Consider the following 6,301-nt stretch of genomic DNA (forward strand, 5'->3'; position numbering starts at 1 on the left):
AGGATAATTTTGTATGCTTTTGTTCAATCCACTAGCAGAAATATTTATCTGTATGTTGATAGCAAATATCCTGGTTGACTTAATTAATTTCATCTGGATTCCCTGAGAATCTTTGCTTTCATTTTACCCCCTGTTCCTTAAACTACCACACCTTTGAAGATTCAAGATGGCGGATTAGAGGAAGGCTGCATTTCCAATTGCTCCATGAATTTGGGATTCAAGCAGCAGGAATACCACTTCTCAGTGATGTGGGTGAAAGAGAGAATTCACTAAAAGTGTCAGACAGAGACTCTTAGAGACTCAGAAAGTTGCCTGCATTGCATGAAAGACCAAAAAAAAAAAAAAAAAAGCAAGTTGGAGCCAAGTTGGCTGTAGCAGCAGTGACTCCAGTTCACCAGAAAGGGAAGGGATGATACACAGAGGGAAACACAAGGGACACATTTGGCATGGAAAAGCCTGTAAAACAGAAAGCAGCCTGAATTTACGGGACGCAGAGCCTGGACAGTGAACTGGAGTTTGAAAAGTGCTGTTTCTTAACTGGCAAGCAGAGAGCTGAGGCTCGGAGCTGAGGCCATGCTACAGCTTGCTTCTGTGGAAGCCCAAGAGATCATAGGAAATGTGGCCACACTGTCCCAGTAAGCACCTACCACGTGGCCAAGGGTGTTCCTCGCAGAATGAATGAAACAGGCACAGAGAAGTTTGTAGGGGGCGGCTAGGGGATGCAAGGTGGAGATATGGAGGGGCGTTCAACTCACTTTCCCTTTGAGCCTCTGAGCTGGTCTCTCACAAGCCCAGCTGAAGAGGATTGGGCATTGAATAGGTGGGTGTGAAAACACTCAGGGATGGAACCCGGGAAGGGTGTACTCATGAGCAATGGAGTGTGTGGAGGTTGGCTCCCTTGTTCTTTGCGTAAAATTCTTGGGAGTTTCCTGAGATCCAAACTTCCATCAGGAATCATCCTCTGCCCAAACTTAGGGATGCGCTGATCTAATTTCCCCAGAGCAAATATCACTCAAGAAAGTCCCCAAGGCCTAATTAGACCTAAGCCTCAGCCCCTGAACTTCCCACTTAGAACCCTGCAGCAGCCCCACCCTGGGAATGCATTGATCTGGTCTGTCCGGACAAAACTCCAACCCACAGTACTTCCCACTCCATCCTGCCTCCTGCTAGTGAGAACACAAGCTGAGAGCTACGTCAATCAGTTTCAGTTTCAGGACACTTCAGCTGGCAGCTCTGTGAGCGACACTAAAAGAAGAGTTTAACAACCTCCATCCCGTACTCTCCCTAAGGGGTTCATACCCAACAAGAAATGGGAAGAACAGTAAGGCCCATAGGACTGACCACCCATCCTCATCAATAGTTTTGACCACAGCCACTGATACAATTTTTTATTTTTTATGATGAATTTTTCTCTATTTATTTATTTATTTATTGAGGGATGGTTTCTTGCTGTGCTGATTGGTTCATACTTTGTGTGTGTGTGTGTGTTTATTTCTTTTTCTCATTTTTAGCATTTTAATGTTTTTTTTTTCTTTGTCTTGCCTTTTGAGATTTAGGGGTTTTAATTTGTTTACTTTGTTTTTGTTTGTCCCTTTTATTTTTTTTCTCATCTTTCCTCTCCAATAGCCAATTCTCTTGCGTGCGCTCGCTCGCTCTCTCTCTCTCTCTCTCTTTCTCCCTCTCTCTCCCTCTCTCTACTTGTTTCTTTAATTTATTTGTCCTCCTCATTTATAGCTGTCATTTATAATATCTTCTATGCATTCTCTGATTGCATTTTGAATATTTTGAACTTCATTTTACCTTCCTATCACATTTTATTTTCTTTTAATGAATAGTATTTTTGTCATCTTTTAGAACTATTAGGTTTATATAATCATGCCATCATAATTCATGTTTTAATAGATATTAATACTGTAGATGGCAGGGTTGATATCTGTTGTTTACTTTAATGCCAGATATAGTTCATGGAAATTTTTGGTTTTAGCTATTGGCAATTGCTGATCCCACCAATTATGTTTTGGGGTAATCAGTGTTGTTGATATCAGAGTGAGCACCAGGTATTTACTTTAATCATGTACATTGTTTTCTGAAGTTGTTGATATTATTTCCACATTTTTTGCAAGGTGGTGGGAATCTACTAGAATACTTCAGGTTTTGCTGCTGAGCTAAATCCAGCCAAAAGTCAATACACTTTGCTCCACACACAAACTAATCATGCTAATCATGCTAAAATTTCAGTAATACTTTAAAGAAAAGAATGTAAGAGAAAAATCCCCAAACAAATGACCAGTCCCCAAGTAGAAATGGGTAAGTGGAGCCCTCAGATCCCACACGTGGGCATCCACTCCTACAACAAAAGCATATAGTTAATACAAAGTCTATGGATACCTACAAGGGGTCTCAACCTCTATGCATGCCCATAACTTGCTAGAATATACAGAGGTTTTGTGTAAAGAAAGCAAACACAGAGAGTGTACCTCATATACCCTGCTGTATACAACACAATTGCCAAATCCACAAGAAATACCTCACAATTTTGAGACTTACAGGAAAGTAGGATCCTCAAGCTATGACATAATGCACACTGTATCAAAATACACTAATCATCATCAATGAACTAGCAGGTAAACTGTACTACAAACTTATTTGGAAATATACTTAAAAGTTCACAATACCCTGATATTCCAGAACACTTTGTCAGGAGAAGACTGTGCCCTAAAAAGGCCCCCAGTATAAAACACAACAAATTAATACAAGAAATAGGAAAAAATAAGGTAACACAACACCTACTAAAGTTCACCAGCAATGGATTCCAAAGATACATAAGTGTATTAAATAAATACCAAATAAAGAATTATTATAAAATGATCAACGAATTCCAAGAAATCAGAAAAACAACCAAATAAATTAAGGAAGTCAGTATAGGATATGCATGAGAAAATCAATAAGGAGATATCAATATTGAAAAAGAACCAAAAAAATTGGAAATAAAAATCAAATAAATCAAATAAAATGTTCAGTTGAAAGTCTGTTTAATAGACTATACCAGGGTAAAGACAGAATCTTAGAGTTGGAAGACAATGTAGCCAACCTTGAACAGGCAGTATTAAAGAAAATGGAATAAGTAACAATGACCAAAATATACAAGAACTCTAAGATAAAATTAAGAGAACAAATTTGAGACTAGTTAAAATTGAAGAAAATTATAAAATGTAGGCTAATGGCATGGATAACCTCTTTAGGGAAATAATAACAGAGAAATTTCCAAATCTTGAGAATGAAATGACATCCAAATACATTCAGAATCCCAAACAGACAAGGTCAATAAAGATCCTCTCCACAACACATTATAATTTAATTCATATAATTAAATATATAATCATAATTAACATACAGAAAAAGGATAGAATTTTTAAAACTTCAAGAGGAAAAATGTCAGGTCACATTTAGAGGCAAGAAAATCAGAATTATGTCTGATTTCTCAGCACAAACTCTGAAATCCATGAGTGCTTGAAATGATGAGTTCCAAGCCCTGGAAGAAAATAACTTTCAACCAATATTGCTATATTCAGCAAAGTAATCTTTCGGAATCAAAAAATTTAAAACTTCAAAGATAATCAGAAACTTAACAATTCCTATGAAGCTGTCACTATAGAAAATATGTAAAAAAATAATATACATAGAAGAAATCAAAAACAAACTCCAGAGCCCACAAATGGACAGATCTCATTTGAAGCGTATCTAAGCAAATGAGAAACAGGACCAAATAAACATTAGAAATAAAATAAAATATCAGGACTAATAAACATCTCTCCCCCCCCTCTCTGATAACTGATAACTTTGACTTTATTGATTTCAACTCTCAAATTAAAGACATAGGCTGGAAGAATGGATTAAAAACAGATTCAACTATATGGTGTTTGCAAGAGACTCACCTTATGGGCAGAACAACCACAGACTGAAAGTGAAAGGAGAGAAATTGATATACCATGCAAATAGAGCCCAGAAAAAAACACGAGTATCTATTCCATACTCAACAAAGCAGACTTCAAACCAAAATTAATCAGAAAGGACAAAAGTTATTTTTTACTAGTAAAGTGTACAATCAAACAAGAAGATATAATGATAATAAATATTTATACCCCAAATGTCAGTCCACCTAATTATATAAAACCAACACTGCTCAAGGATTCAGACAGACCCCATTAGAATAATACTGAATGAATTCGACATGCCTCTCACCAATAGAGGCATGTTGAATTCACTCAATGTTGATAGGTGGAATAACTCTTTAGACTTAATATTATAAATCAAATGGACTTCACAGATGTCTATAGAATATTTCATACAACAAAAGATTAATTAATTTTCTTTCCAGTAGCCAATGAAAACTTTCTTCAGAAAAGACCATATTTTTGGTTGCAAAGGAACTCCTAGCAAATATAGAAAAATCAATGTAATCCCTTGCATTTTATTTGATCATGATGAAATTAAATCAGAAACCAACACCAAACTATATAAACACATAGCAGTAAACAATGCAATTTGAAGTAATGAATGGGTGGTCAAAAGCAAGGAAAAAACTAAAAAATACTTAGAATCAAATGATCATAGTGACATAAGATATTAGAACCTCTGGTAGACTAAGAAGAAATTTTATAGTTATGAGTGCTTATAAAAGAAATCTAGGAGCTGGGCACAGTGGGCACACCTGTAATCCCAACAGTTCAGGAGGCTGAGGAAGGCCACAAGATCAAAGCCAGCCTCAACAACTTACTGAGGGCCCAAGCAACTTAGTGAGACCCTGTCACAAAATTTAAAACATAAAAATAAAAAGGGCTGGGATGTTGCTCAGTGGGTAAGCACCCTTGCATTCAAACTCTGGTTTACAAAACAAGAGAAAGAAAAAAAGAAAGGAAGAAAGGGAGGAGGGAAGGAAGGAAACCAGAAATATCCTAAATAAGCGAATGATTCACTTTGAGATACGTGAGAAACAAGAGCAAACTAATTTCAAAGCTGAAGTTAATAAAGTAGAGAATAAAAAAAAATACAAAGGATAAATGAAATGAAGAATTGGTTCTTTGAAAATAAATTGAAAAACCCTTGGCCCAGAAGGAAAAACACTCAAAAAAAAAAAGGAAGACCTAAATTAATAAATTTTGAGATGAAAAAGGAAAGATCACCACAGATATCACAGAAATCCATGGGATTATTAGGGACTATTTTGAAAACCTATATTCCAATAAACTGGAAAACCTAAAATAAGTGGATACATTTCTAGAAACATCAATGAGTAGAATCTTCAGTCATTAGGACTATAGAACATGCTTGAGAGGAATTATAAAGGAAACTTAAGATAACTGTCCCTTCTCTCAAAGAGGTAATAATTCGGAGACCTTATTATTAAATTTATTACTGTTATCACCATTATTATATAAAGTCTCGAAAGTTTGTTATTATAAATAATACCTAGCCAAGTGAAATCACCTAAATTGCAAATGACCCAAACATAAGAACACAAAGTAATTATGGACTCCACCAAACTTGTAAGAGGTGTAGTGTCCCAGGAAAGCCTGAGGTCATCAGAGGTGCTTGTCTGTCATAGGCACATGCCAAGAGAGGAGTGAGCCAGCTGAAGTGCTGGGGCATGAGAGAGGACCCTGAGCTCAGCGAGGCACAGGCAAGACTTGGAATGAAATTCAAGCTGCGTGTTCTGAGGAAAAGAGCACACATGAATTGGGGCAGTTGCCAACTGCTCTAACCTTTATTTTTCTTATAAAGCGGGAACAACAATCACAATTATAATAATTTCCACTTTACAGGAGTATGATGACAATTGGGACTGGGTCTGTGAACCTGTCTTAGGATGGTGAAGATGATGGTGGAGAAGGTGATGGGGGGATGTTTCCCCTTTGCTTTGAAAAATCAGTGAAAATCACTTCTTCCCGCTCATTGCCCCCCTCAGAGCTCATGCCTTTATACAGCCTTCGCTTGTGAGCAGCAGAGCACAGAGTTTCCAAGGAGCCCCTGGTGGAGCTGGGAGGAGTACTGGCAATCGAGCCTGCTATCTGGCCAACCAGAGTCTGCATTTGCAATCTGTTTGATTTTGTTTCCTTCTTGGAGCCATAAGGAAATGTGTTTATTGAAAATGTGGAATCCATCCTTTCCATATGCTCTTCTCTTCCCTCTAAGGGTTTGTAATCTAGCCTCACACACACACACACATATGCAAATACACATGTACCCAAACACAGACCGAATATGGTGAAAAGTCAGAACACGGCTCTCATGTCACATTTAG

Source organism: Urocitellus parryii, chromosome 13 (assembly GCF_045843805.1).
Source record: "Urocitellus parryii isolate mUroPar1 chromosome 13, mUroPar1.hap1, whole genome shotgun sequence".
In the NCBI taxonomy this organism is placed as follows: domain Eukaryota; kingdom Metazoa; phylum Chordata; class Mammalia; order Rodentia; family Sciuridae; genus Urocitellus; species Urocitellus parryii.